This window comes from Pteropus vampyrus, unplaced genomic scaffold (genome assembly GCF_000151845.1).
Source record: "Pteropus vampyrus isolate Shadow unplaced genomic scaffold, Pvam_2.0 Scaffold571, whole genome shotgun sequence".
Taxonomy (NCBI): Eukaryota; Metazoa; Chordata; class Mammalia; order Chiroptera; family Pteropodidae; genus Pteropus; species Pteropus vampyrus.
The window spans coordinates 1,067,741-1,082,938 of NW_011889352.1; the positions used below are offsets into that span (position 1 = coordinate 1,067,741).

Consider the following 15,198-nt stretch of genomic DNA (forward strand, 5'->3'; position numbering starts at 1 on the left):
GGGTTGAGGTAAAAAATCTTTGAGCTCACTAACCTGAAATACGGTCGATATATTTTTCTTAATTATCAAAAGCAATGACATTGAATTTATTAGTTATTAAGTTCTCTGTCCCAAATAATTAAATTATAAGAAATTTGAGAAAGGCCATTTAAATTTTATCTATTGTTTAAAAACTTGACCAATTAAAAATTGAAGGAAAAAACCTATAATGAAGATTTAGACAAAAATTTAAGACCACAAAATTAATAATTTGAGATCTCATCATGAAGCATTTATTTTTCAATTAAAATAAAAATTTGAGGTCTACAGCCATGCCACCCTGAACATGCCCAATCTTGACTGATCTTGGAAGCTAAGCAGGGTTAGGCCTAGTTAGTACTTGTATGGGAGATCACCTAGGAATACCAGGTGTTGTAGGCATTAAAAATAAAATTTCGAACATCATATTTTAAACTAATCCCATCTTTGGTGCTTTTTATACTTTTCCATATTTTCAAGCAAGTTTGGACTGATACATTTTTAGGTTTAATTTTGCAGGTAAAGTAAGATAGCTGTGATATTTTCTCTTTTTGGAAAACTGATTCTATTAGTTTTATATCTATGAATCAGGTTTTGTAATGTGCTTTTTCATTTGAAACTGTATGGTAGATTGTTTTCATGTTTTGAAAAATAATCTATGCATCCCAGTTTATCACCAAGAGTTATTCATAATGGAAAAGATAAATTAACCTTTGCAACTTTGTTTCTTATTTGTGTGCCTAATTAATTATGAACTTGTTTGAAAATGTTTTTGATGGGCTACTGAACTTTGAAATTTAAACTTTAGTCATCACTTCTTTGATTGTGGAAATAATTAAGTAAAGGTTAAAGAATGAACCAAAGCTTTCATTATGTAGGCTAAATGTGTCTATTATGTTAACTGTTAAGATTATTGCTGATTTCCAGTAATGGGCTATTGATTAACTATAATGACCTCCTTCACCATCTCTGATATATTTTTTTGTAAATTGGTTTGCCCTGTAACTTTATGAATCATTGTTTAATAATTTTTGAGTTACAAGATTTCCAGAGGGAATCTGAAAAGTATACAGGATTTTTCTCTATGGAAAGCACAGAACATTGTTTCTGACATTTCTGACACTCTAAGTGACAAGATTTCTCCAAACAGATGTAGTATATAATAGCATACAATATACTTTTACATTGCTTTGGACAAGAGATCTCTATGTGATATGATTCTAAGTGGCTGGTTGCGCAGACTTTTCTCTTTGTGCAGATTGTGTAAAATGAGATCCTTTTAAGCATTTGCTTTAAAATAAGAGACTCTTTCTTTCCAAGGAGTAATAGGAAGTTTTATAAATTAATTATATTTGCCTTTTTTGAAGACAAGAGCTGGCCTTTCTGTCCTTTTTCAGGTCTAAGGTGACTACCTTAATAAATATTGCTTTGAATCTTTTGTAAGTCTAAATTACATGAGTTTGATGTTTATTTTTTTTTAAGAGTAAGGGTTTATCAACTCTAACTTGCATATAGCTTTAAAGTTTCATCCATTCACTCATCTATTAATTCAACAAATGTTTATTGAATACCAAATATACAGGTAGGTACCATAGGTAACTTAATAGAATAAAAAGACATACTGCAGAGTTCCTGCTCTTTAGAAGTTTATCACTCAGATTAGAAGGGAAGACATACTGCCAGTGAACCACCAAGTTGCAACAATTCTACTCCCTTAACATTTCTTGAATCTTTCCACATCCTGCCATCTTCAAAGCTGCTACCTTAGTTCAGACCATTACCAGCTCTTCCTTGGTTTTCTCCAACGTATCTCCTTGTCCTCAGTCTTGCTTACTCAAATCTATTCTTCACAATGTTCTCTCTAAAATGCTAATCTAATTACTCTCTTTCCTAATTAGTCTCTTTCTTAAAACTCTTTGATGACCCACTATTGTCCTCAGGATAAAGTCTAAATTGTCAAAGTGGCTGTATCTGGCCTTGCTTCTCTCTCTTTTCCCATCTTTAGCCATTTGCTTTCCTTAGCTATGTTTTTCAGCCATTTTGATTTCCTTTCAGAGTCCCTTATTTACCATGCTTGTCTTCTCTCACATTGTTCATGTCATCAGACGTGTGCTCATTAATTCATTTATTCACTCAAAACATCTTTTATTAAAGATGTCTACATATCTAGCCCTGTACACTACCCTGAAATTTGCCATTGAGTCAAGAGATGGATGTGTAAGCAGTAGTCAGGTCCCAGTATGTTTGTAGGCCCAAGAACTGTGGGAGTCATGAATAAATCCAAGTCCAGGAAATCAGTAAAGGCACTGGAGGGAAGAAGCTGGTGAAAAGCAGTCTGGATGGAGGAAGTAGCATATATAAAAGCCCAGAGCTGAGAGCCTGTTATTCTGGGAAATGGCAATCAGTGTGGTCTGAGTAGACAGTATGCAAGCCTTAGAGCATGAGTGAGACTGGGGAGGCAGGGCCCAGTCACCAAGGGTCTTGTGCAATGTGCTAGGGAGTTGGAGTTTCTCTTCTTGTGAGGTAATGGAGAGCCACTGAAGGATTTTTTTTTAATTTATTTATTTTAATTAGTTTCAAGTATACAGTATATTGGTTAGACATCTATATAGTTCATAAAATGATCCCCTCAATTGCTCCCTCCTTCCCCTGTCCTTCCACCTAGGTAATGTATTAACACTAATTGTATTCCCTATGACGTGCTCCCAATCCCCATGACCATGCATCAGCTACTAATTTGTACTTCTTTAACTTGAAGGATTTTTTAAAAGTGGAAGTGAGAGACAGGGAGCTAGAGAGGAAAAAGCAATGTGGCATGGTCACATTTGTTTTTTAAAATCAATACTCTAGTAGTATTGCTGGAAAAAGTGGCAATTTCTTACAAATTGCTTAAATAACACAGTCCTGAATTGAACAAAAAAATCATCTGAAAAACTTCAGGCCTGCCTTATGAAGCTGAGGCCATTGACTAACATGCTAATGAAGTTTAAATTGCATAAATGCATGCTAGTTTAAATTGCTTATATTTTAATAGTCACAAGAGTATGAGTCTGTGAGGATAGGACTTCTGCTTCACTTGTTCCCTACCATGTCCTAACAACCTAAGACAGCAGCTGTCATGGAGTAGATTACCAATAAATATTTTTGACCAAGCGACTCTCAAATGTCTTCAAATACCTCTTCCAATATTGTTCAATGAAAATAACTCCTTTGTATATTTTTTAAAAAGCTAATAATGCTACTAAATTAACCCCTGCTTGTTAATGATAACATGATCAAATTTATGAAACTGTGTGTTTACTTAGAAGCTATTGTAGATCTAATTACAGGAAAACATACATCCGAAGAAAATATTTTTATCATTTGGTCTTTTCCTATCTAGGAAAGTAAAAGGTTTTTCTTATCGGTATATTCCCAGCCCCAGCACAGTACATGTCACATACTGGGGCTCAAAATATTAGTTAAAAGAATAAATACCTAAATAAATATGGAAAATCCATAACTAGAAATAAAATTCTGTACTTCTATTTGTCTACTCTAATTTTGGGGAAGAAAGGAACACACATAAAATTTGTCATTAAGCCAGAAAGGACCTTAGGGACCTTTTAACAGTTCAATCACTTCACAGATTGTGAAGAACTAGGAGAATCCAGATCTCCTGATTCTAGACATTCTTCATTATCCCATTTTGCAACTCCAATTTTTAAAAAATGTGGCAACATTTATAAAAATATTGTTTGATCTTCTGAAAGTCACTTTTTTTTAGTACCACTTAAATGTACCTCTCTCTACTGCAGAGCCATATATCTCCGATAGGAGCAGAATTTGGAATATAGATGTAGAATTCATAAATGAAGGTGTTTTTGTCCCTCAAGTAAACCCTGTATGTTTTTCTGTATGCCAGTTATTTCCACAGTATAAGTTGTTCAGCTGCAGTCTTCAACAACCAATGAAGTTTATGTTGTGCACAAGACCTTAGGGATTTCATGTTTGCAGGGGCCAATAAAAGCAAATTCTCTCATGCCCTCCTATCAGGAGCCTCATTTTGACATTCTGCCAGATGACTTCTCAGATTTGTATGTAGTTCTACCTCCCTCTCTAGATTTCAAGACAGGCAAAGTTTGTCTTTGAAGCCCATTTACTCTGTCTTCCCTCACTGGTCCTCTTTCTGTCCCTTTAGGTCCCTTTAGTGGTTGTCTTTTCTTCCCTTAGCCACTCTGACCGCCTACGAAATATGCTTGCAGATTTCTCACTCTCACTAACTACAGCTTAAATGCTTGAAACCTCTCTCCCTACCACACACCATTCATTTGTGAGAAAAACTAGAAGGGAGAAATAACACCTGCCTCTATTCCCAGTTCTGCATCTCTAAAGGTAGAGACTATAAGATAATTCTAGGAGAGCCCCGGTGGTCTTAGGGCTGCAGTTCCTTGGGTTATCTCTGGAGCAGCCTCAGTAGAGAGGGAAGGGAAGCCTTACTCCTCCCTTCTTAGTCTCAGGCTATGAATGGGCACTCATATCTCCTGCCTTGAGCATTCAGTCAGAAGGTTCAGGTGGCCCTGCTGAGCTCCTAAACAGGAATAATAGGAGGCTGAGAGCTAAACAGGCTATACTCTATATTCTCAGTGAGCTCTGGGGGATAGGTGGACTCCTGATGGACAAATGATTAGGAGCTGTGTGAACTTCCAACTTCTCCCTTGCTTCTCTGTCATAGGTTTACTTTCTTCGAGGACTGGGTTTTATGTTTTTGTACCTTTCTCTAGCATCGGAACTGATGCTACTATAAGACAAGACTGGACAAATCCTCCTGACACAACTGAGTGACAAATTCTATTGACTTGCCTCCAGTCTTTTCTAGCTATAGCAGGGGAAGCGTGAACTCCTCAGAAAACTAAGGCCCTTTTAGACCACCCTGGTTTTGAAAATGCTATAATAGGCGCAGGGCCTTAGGAGCTCTCCAAAACACTTAACTAATCTATGTGTAGAATGAATTTCTTAGTCTCCCGGACTACTTTCTTTCCAATCAGAAAACTGAAAACTATACACAAAATAGGGTGCTTTGTGTCCTGGTGAGGCAGGAAGAAACGGGAACTGTTTCCACTCTTGTCTTTCATATGATCCCCTTCTTCCTTCCTTCTTTATAGTTTCCTTAGGTTGAGTCTAGTGGTTTGTTATAAAGATGGTACTTTTGCCTGGAAGAGTGAAAATTGCCACCTGGATACTTAGATCTGTGATTTTTTGTTTTCACTGTCTCCTACTTCACTGTCTCTGAAGGTCACCTGGCACTGTTTTCTATTCCTCAGTCTGGCGAGTCTGTGGGCTTGTTTTGACTCAGCCTTCTGGGTAAACATAAGGATCCTGCTAAGCTGGCACTTCCTAGCCTATGACTGCACACCCCTACCACACTGCCCGCCACTGTGGTGGCTAGTAGTCCAGTGTTGTCACTCTGCCTCAGCTTCATGCACACTTGCCCATTTTATTTGCTCACCCTGTGCTCTCCTCTTCCCAAATTCACTGCAAAACCCTTATTAGGGTATCCTATTGTTACCCAGTAAAGAAAGAAGTGTTTGCTTTGTGATGGTGTAAACATAATCTGGAAAAAAAGTCTATGTTACTGTGTTAGTGATGAGTACAGAAATTATATTTAGGTTCTACACAAAACCTCTAGTTGAATTATCAGGCAAACTACTTTCAATGTGTCCTTTGGTATAATATGACTTATATAGGAAAGATTTAAGAAATATTTTCAAATACTTCAGGTTTCATGGACCTCAGAAAAGGTGGAACTTTTTAAAATATTGAAATAGATTAAAATACTTGTACAGAGTATGTTCAATAGGTTGGATCTCTACAGGAAAAGAAAAAAGTGAAATAATTGTCTGAATAAATTGGGAAATAATCATTTGTGTTTGAATTTATGCTGTCATACATTTTCTGTGTTCATGGTGTTATGGCACAACCCAATTTCACTGTATATAAGGAATTTTTCAAATCTTGATTTTTATTTCATTCAACATTCAAAATTTAGAAATTTGGATTTGCTTTGGCTTGTTTCTGGCTGTCTATATATAAAAAAAATCTGGAGAATAGTAGATACCAATAAATGGTAAATTTACCAGGCAATTTTCTTATAAACAACTACTGCAATTTGATTTCCAGCAGATTACTTTATCTAACTAGAAAAAACAGTAAGTGTCCAAGATTCAGAGCCTTGTAAGGAAAGGAAGCCCCTTTGTAACCTCCAAATGTATTATGGAAGTTTGTTTTTTTTTGTTTTTGTCTTTTAGAAAGTGTTGAGTGAGACGAAAATTTTCATTGGGCATCTTCAATTCCACAAGCATCCCCTTGTTATTTTCTCTCCAACTTTCTCAAAGTGTGAAGAGGGAGAAGAGGAATGAATATATGTATGTACAAACAAATTTTTTATACTCCGTGCAATTGACTATAAAAGGAACTTGTAAAGACTGATATTATGACCTCGTGCTTATACATATATATTGTTTTCTACATTTCTTAGATAAAGGATCAGAATTACTGAAATTATGAATATAATGGCCAATATAGTTATGTAAAATTTTTCATGTGAAAAGCAGTTTATATATCATTCATTTGAAAATCTTCAGGTTCTAGTTACATTACAAATAAAAAATTGTACTGGCCAATCATGCTAGACCACCCTTTTAAGAAAATATTCCATGAATTGTGGCAACTTTCAAAATGCCTAAGCAAATGTACTATGTCCTACAATACATTTATTAAAATGTAGTACTGTTATTAAAATAAATCATTTTGCTTTTACAACATTTCTCAGGGTAAAGATAATAGAATGGTTAAATAAATATTAGATAGATAGAGAGAGAGAGAAATAGCTTCTAGAATTTGTACTAACTCTTTTTTGGAATTTTGACCATAGCTCTAAAATACGCTTTAGGAGAATTTTAAAGTTTCTGATTTAGAAAAATTAGAATAAATTTTTTTTTTTAAACGACCCCATGACATCTATAGGTGATATCTATAGTCATCTACATGACATCTACCGTCCTTCCAGGTGATAGTATTTCTCTTTCTTTCTCCCAAAGTTTTGGAATTTACATCAAAATAGAAAAGAGTTAACAGCTAAAAGAGTGTATTCTTTCTAGAAAAATTTACATTTTGTTCATTCATTCATTTTTTTTTTAATCAGGATATATTTGTATACTTTCTACTTTATTTCAAGTACATTAACTTTCTGGGTTCATTTCTTTATCTTAAAATGGCAATAGTAATAGTTCCTACTTCACTGAGTTATTGTGAAAATTAAACAAATAAATATCATAAAGTGCTTAGAAAAGTTCCTGGCACATAGTAAATGCTCAATAAATGTTAGCCGTTATTATACTTGCTATTTTTATTATTATCTTCACATTTTGATCTCTCCGGGTTTATGGTGTATCTGCTGTTTGACCCTAACATTCTCAATAAATGTCTAGAAATCAGCTTGAAATGGTTTAAACATAGTACCACCTGAAGGCAGGGTGAGGTACTGAGAATTTTCTACTAATGTATTTATGATGTTAATCTCATCTCTTCAGAGAGGAATGTCTTCTGCCCTAGAAATTACATTTTAAAACTTTTCCCTGGAGGAAAAAATTGCAAAATTCATAGTACCCCAAAATAACATATTTTTTGTAAGCCCAGTACAAACTTGTACATGCAATGTCCCAAACATTATTTTGGGGGCTTTCTCAGAATGAATTCTTAAGGAATCCCTGTACCTATCCCACTCCAACAGAAACCACAGTGACATAATAATCTAGTGCCTTGTTACTCAAAGTGTGGTCTGTGGACTATCAGCATTACCATTAGCATCTCCTGGGAGTTTGTTAGAAATGAAGAATTTCAGACCCTGCTCCTGGCCTACTGAATCATAATCTGCATTTTAATAGGCTCCCCAGGTGATTCACATATACAATAAAGTTTGGGAAATACAGATCTAGTTGAGGTTCAGCTTTTTTCCTAGTGGGCCAGGATAATTTCAAATATTTTATGAATAGATCAGAGTTTCTCTAACTCTGCACTATTGATATTTTGAGCTGAATAATTCTTTGTTGTGGGGGCCTGTCCTATGCAACGCAAGATGTTTAGCAGCATCCCTGGCTGCTACTCACTAGATGTTAGTTATACCTGTTGTGACAACCAACAATGTCATTGTGTTAGTCATTATTATACTTGTCTTTATTACTACCTTCACCTTCTGATCTACCTGGCTTACAATGTGCTCTGTTTGATTCTGACATTGGCTAACAATGTTGTTTTGTCAGACAATGTTTGATTGCTAAATGTCTCCTTGCGGGCAAAATTGCCCCTTGTTGAGAATCACTGAAATAGACCTGCTAACTTTGCTAGGTTCTTCATTTATGCTAAAGTCAGAGTATGTGATTGAACATTTTTTATTGTTGTTAGAATCTATTTTATCTAGTGTATTATACAAGAATAAGACTTTGAAACATAAATTTGATAAGATATTACCAAACTTGATAATATGTTATTACTCTTGATTGCTTTTAAGTTTTCTGCTAATGGTGATAATACCTGAACCTCTTCTTGTGATCAAACAAGTAGAGTATGAGGCAGATAGAAGGATATAGGGCAAAGTCAGACCTACTAAATGGTGAGAATTAAAGGAAGTAAAATGGGCCTAGTTTGGAGTGGCATCTAGTACCTTTTCTCCTTTTGTTCAGAGTCATAGAGGCACAGAATGTTGCACCTCATAACATCTTTCCATCAACATTAATTTCCAGGACTTCATTTGAATACAAAAGCCAAAAAAGATTAATTCATGAACCTAACAAATTTTTAGTAAGCACAACTAAGAACTTGGCATAAAGCATCTGCCTTTAAGGAATTTATGGGTGATGATAAATTGAGATCCTAATTCCGCCCATTCCCAACAACCTGTTCTTCCTGCAGCACATTTCAGAAAACGGTAACCCCACCCTTCCAATCACTGAGACCAAAATCCATGGAGTCATTCTTGCATCTTCTTTCTCACACATGCCAATCCAATTCTGTAGGAAGTCCTTTTGACTTGACTTTCAAAATATATTCAGAATTTGAATACCTCCATGACTACCACTCTGTCCAAGCCACAATCCCTGGATTAACACAGAATCTCCTAACAGTTCTATTTCTACCCTTGCTCCCTGGGCTAGTCTCATTATAGAATCTAGAGTGATCCCGTTAAACTCTGAAGTCAAGTCAAGTCATCATTTCTCTGTTTAAACACTTGAGTGGCCTCAAACTGCAGAGAAAACAAGCTAAAGCATTTACAAAGTGAGGCCCAACATCAACTGTCCACCTCGTACCTGTCAGCTACGTAATTGCTATGACTTCCTCTTTCTCTGACCACAACTCTGGCTTCCTCGATGGTCTTTAATGCACAATAGTGTGCTAGTAAAGATGTAACAACAGGCTCTTAGGAGAAAAAGTCCTGAATTTTAGCTGACTTCCATAATGTAAGTACTCCCACCATGGCCAATTTTAAGCTACCACTGCAATGTCACAAATTGTGGAGTTGAGAAGAGGTATTCAGTAGCATATCAGTATATAGTATTTCCATCATGCAAACACTACTAATATAAATAATCTCAAGAGCATAGGTAATGAAGTACAACAACATAATTAGGAAGTGATGAATTTTGAGTATTTATTTCCTTCATTTTTAATATAATTTATTTAATTTATTTAATTTAATTTTTTTATAATGGTTGTGTTTGTCAACCAGCCTACAAGATTCCTGAAAATTTAGCAGTTGACTTCCAGGAGTCAGTCAAGCTGGCTCTAGCACATCACTGTAAATAACACACCAAACATGCTCTTGTCTCAGAGCCTTTATTTTTCCATCTGCCTGGAAAACACTTCTCCCAATGCTTGCAAGGGCTTCCTTCTTCATCTCCTTCAGATCTTGACTGTTATCTTCTAGGTGACTTCCTCAGACACCCTTTCTAAAATTGCACCCCCCCCAACTCCCTATTCTAAACCCTGACTCATTTTTAACTTTAGCACTTATCACCATATAAAACACTATTTCTCTGATTTATTTGTTATATACTTCCAGTGTCCTCCATTAGACTCAAGGCTCAATGAAAGCAGGGATTTTGTAGGATTTGCTCCCTTTTGAATGCTCAGTGACCAGCAAATAGTGGGCTCTCAATATAATATATATATATTTTTTACTTCCTTTTCTGATTTTCATTGCTTAATACATAATGGTATGTTTATATGTGAAAGAAATCGCATGTCTTTCTAATCTACAAGTACCAACTTTACCTTCCCTAACTTGTTTTTTTCTTTTTTTACTTCTTATATATGCAGACTCTAAGCCCTAGCTCATTATTTTTAGTTCTGGCTTAGAAACACTTCAGCAATAACAACTCTGTGGCTCCTTGTCCTGCTTGAGAATGATCCTAGTTAAATGATACTTCAGTTCTCACTCCTCCATGAGTAAGAGACCCATTGTTGTATGTTACCTCGGAGAACTGTATAAATTTCTCAGACAATCAAACTATAACTCCCAGACCTCGCAGCCTATGTTCTCTAAAAGGCAGCAACTCACTTTCAGACAATTGCTGATTCTGCTCCTGACCTATTTAAGGTTTCATAGATGCCATACAGATTATTTGCTAAGGTCTTGGACTCATAGGAGTTTAGGTCCACAAATAAGAGTATTCATAATTTTCAATAAACATTCTCAATACTGTAAATTGAAGTTTATGGGAATAAATTTGCAACCTGGACTGTGCTTCTTCAGGTCAATTTTTCATTGAAAAGAGTATCCCGTCTCTCTCACCTCATGCTTCAGCAGTTTTACTGTTGTCCAAGTTATATTGGTCATGTTTTTGAAATCTAAGGTTATGATGTGATGTACTGTTTTACAGAGCATTTTTAAAAGCAAATAGAAAAACAATTTTCTATCAGATAGTCACAAATAAATTTTTCTACCAGTGCCTCCTTTCAGGCTTTACGAAGTCACGCACATTCCCCAGAGATTCAGTGGAGGAAAAAGCCCATGGAATTGTGAATTTGTGTTCAATCCATGAATACACCCAGTAAGTCAGACTCATGGTATGTTCAGTCTAAGTGCCCATTTTTTATGACTGGTGGAAAGAAGTGCAAGTTGAAGGGCACTGCTGCTGTATCTCTGACAGCAAAGTGGTATCAATTTTCTCAAAAAGAGTGAATTAACCAATTCTATTATTAAAATAATAGATTTATTGCATATTCTTTTAAAAAATTACTACAGTATATGGCATTTAATCTTATTATTTGTATATTCTTTGAAGAGCTCACAGTTAGGTAAGATTGCCTTCAGAGCCAAAAGTCCAAATTAAAATGCAAAGATTTCTCATTTGACACTGGTGCAACCTTAATAGCACATGTCCAGAGCTTTGATAGGGAATAAACAGGTAATGTACATATTGTAGTGGGTATGTAAATTGACACAATATTTTTAGGGGACACTTTGGCAGTACCTACCACAATAACAAATATACAAGGCCTCCAACACAGTAATTCCACTTTTAGGTTGTTAACTTAGAGATATAGTCACCAGTGTGCCCAAAGATAAATGTACAGGAGTATTCACTGCAGCATTATTTGTTATAGGGAAACTGGAAATAATCTAATTGTCCTCAGTAAGTGAATGGTTGAATCATTTATGATACTGAGCAGATAAGGAAAACTATGGGGCTGTTAATAAGGATAAGGTGAATTTAAACTTTCTGACCTGTTAAGTAAAAAGCTTTAAACTTTCTGACCTGTTAAGTAAAAAGCAAGTCACTGAACAAATGCATAGTAAAATGTATGTTGAACAAAACACAAAGTAAATATATTTGTAAATAGAAGATATTTCAAATCATAGGTACTACGCCCTTAATGATGATTATCTCTGGAGTGGAAAAGTAAATAAGGGAGCATATGAAGAGGAACTTTCACTTTTTACTGTAGATAACTTTCTCTATTGTTTGAATTGCTAAGTGATCATGTATAACTTTTTAAATTAAAAATTATTAAAAATTAGAAATACATGACAAGTCATAGAAAGAAATTTATGAGTTCTATTTCTCTTATTTCTGATGAATATTATTGTTTTGTGAGACAATATGAATTAGTAGAAAACACAAACATGGGTTCTAATTATTGACTCAACTACTATGGGGTAGTGTGTATCTGTGCATGTGTGATATGCGTGTTTGGGGTGTGGAGCAAAGCTAGATCTGCAAAATAACAACTATCTCACAGGGCTGCTGTGAGAATTCAGTGAAATATTGTACAAAAAGGTCTTTAACAGTCTGCTAGACAGCAGGCAGGCGCTCAATACAGTTTACTTACATTTCCTCATTCTTATCCCATTCCAAGGTTTGAAATTTGTTTGATTCCAACAAATGAAGGTAATGAAAAAAGTATTATACACATGTCAGACCTGTGTTCTGAATCTGTTCCTGAAAATACAGTGATCAAACACAATTATTTGCCCTGTCATTTCCTTTCACACTTCTTAATGTTTATTTTGAATACTCCATTTTAGCTGACTCTAGGCAAAAAAACGATGGGCTAAATATATCTGATTCACTATGGTCACATAGATATGACCTTCTGGGGGTAGATTTAAAAATGAGATTGAAAGAGCCAAAAAAAGGAACGACAGCAAACTGAGACCATTTGAACTTTACAATCCATAAAGTGCTTTATGGATCAAACTCCTCCTTCACATCCATTTGATTCTTACATGGATGAGATAGACATAGATGATATCAACCTCATTGAGTGGGTGAGAAAGAAACTGGGGCCCAAAGAGAGGAAGGGATTGGCCTAAGGTCTGAGGAAAGCCAAGCCTTACATCTAGTTTTTATTCCTATTGTTCTGCCATCTAAAAATTTAGTGACCTGATCAAAGAGCTGAAAATTGGAGGAAAAAACTTTTTAAAAAACAGGACAATTCGTTTTTCTGGTATCAAAATGTAAGAATTCCAAATGGTCAGTGTATATCATACATATATTACGGTTTGATATTATCTAGTTAGGCAATGAAAAAAAACCTTAGGTGTGAAAGTCGTCCAGTATCATTTTGGTAAATTTAAGTATTATTAGTGGATTTTTCTTTATGTTGAGGAAGTTTTCTTAAGTGGTGTTTTGGTGTTAGCCGTTGTCCATTGTGAGGGAAGAGTTACTGAAGAAAATTGTGTAGATTTAATAAACCATTTAACAACCTCTTGGTGGCAGAATGGACCAAGGAAACTTTGGTGGGTTGCTTGCTGTTTCTTAAGCAAAGAACAATCAGTAAAGCAAAGAACAATTGGTAAAGTTAAGGGCACTTGGGGACAAACGAGAAGCTACCACGTGAAAGTCCACGTGCGTGTGACTTTCATAGAAAATATTATTTGGTGATGAAGGGCAGCTATATGAAAAGAAAAACCAAAGGTAGGCACAGATCAAAGGCACCTGGTGGGAGGCAGTTGCGATGTTAAACTATAATTTCTTAGTTTTGAGGAAGGGTTGATTGTTGAAGCAGCCAAATTCCAGCCCGGGGAGACGCCAAGGTAAAATTTGAAGACTTGCCCAACAACTAAGTATCTTTTCCAGGTCGCTGAGATCACGAGGCGCCAAAAGCAAACGCCTCCACACTTCACCTCAACCTCTTTTACGATTATTCTTCCCCACAACTCCCTGCCTCAGGGCTTTAAAATAGATTAGACACGTCTGGGGCCTACACTTGGCCTCGGTGTGTTCTCTTGGTTTGTTTCCATACACCTCCCCACCTCGGATTAAAAAAACTGGGTGAGCCCACCCTTTCCGCAACGTAGCCCCCATTCAAGGGGCAGGTCCTCAATCCGGCGGGCTAAGGCCCCGCAGGTTGGCGGGAGCCGGCGGGGGCGGGCCGACGCGGGTCCCGGGAAGCCTAGAAAAGAAGCCGCGCACCGCGCGCCGCTCTCAAACTCGCGCCACCACCAGCTCACGAGCGGCGCCCCACCCTCTCCGTCACCAAAGGCGCCCAGCCAATGAGCGGGCCGAAAAGGCCGGGCCTGCGGGCTAAGCGCTGAGAGAGGAAGAAGCGGGGAGGGGCGGGGGGCGGACGGGAAGTCGAGGGCGGGCTGCGTTTGATTGACGGCTCACTCGAACCAATTCTTCGCGCGGCTTCTGTGCGCTCTCGCTGCTGGGCTCAGCTCTTCGTCCCACCTCCTCCTCCACCTCCACCCCTCTCCTTGCTCCTCTTCGACCCGCCCCTCTTCCCCTCCCCCACTCTGCGGGCAAATCGCTGCTGGAAAGAGGCGGGGGCCGAAGCGGCGGGCTCGTGTGGAGACTTGAGGCGGGATTGACGGGCGGTCTGGCCAATAAGAGGTAGGCTGATGGCGCGGCTGTGGCTGGAACCGACCAATGGGCGGGCGGGCTGGGGGCGGAGGCCCAGGTTCCAAACGCTCCGCGGCGCCATGGGCTGAAAACTCAACCGAGATGGAATCTCCCAGTCTGAACCGGTTTCAACCGGTTCCGAGTTTGAGGCACTAGGAGGAGGGGGAGAAGCGGCTGCAGCGGCCGCGGCAGGAGCAGCGGGAGCTACAGCATCAGCAAGAGCAACAGTAGCTACAGCCCCGGCGGCGGTGCCTGTTCCAGTCTTTGCTGCTGCAGTCCGTGCAACCACCCAGAGGGGGAGGGGGGAACCACCAGTCGCTGAGGAGCAGGAGAAGGGGGAAAGTTTAGGCGAGCCGGGGTGGGGGGGCCCAGCGCCGGAGCCGCGTGAGAGAGGGAGCCGTATTTGGGTAGGGGGAGTCGGACTGCAACTGGCAGCAGAGCGTCCCCCGACCGTGTGGACTCTACACCCCCTACTCCTGCCGCTCCTGCTGCCGCCTGTGGCTGGAGGGTCCCCCTGGGGCTGAATCTTTGGGACTTGACCCCGTTCCCCTCCCCCTTTCCTCACTCCCCAGCCAGGCGGGAGCATTTACTCCTCAGATTAATTCTCCTTTTTTTGGGGGGGGCGGGTGGGTGTGTGTCGGGGGGAGGTGTCCCTGAAATAGTAAATTTTGTTGAGGTATTTCTGCCCTTATCCTTTTTTTTAATTTCCTTTTTGAAGGTGGGAAAACTGTGAAACCCACCTTGATTTCCTCCCCTCTCCCCTCTCCCCACCTTCCCTCGCCCTAATCCCCCGACA

The 15,198-nt window shown here is 38.3% G+C and overlaps 1 pseudogene; it reads left to right on the forward strand.

The window, feature by feature from the left end:
• The first annotated feature begins 301 nt into the window (after window positions 1-301).
• Window positions 302-420, forward strand: LOC111733506 (annotated as a pseudogene).
• Window positions 421-15,198: the final 14,778 nt, after the last annotated feature.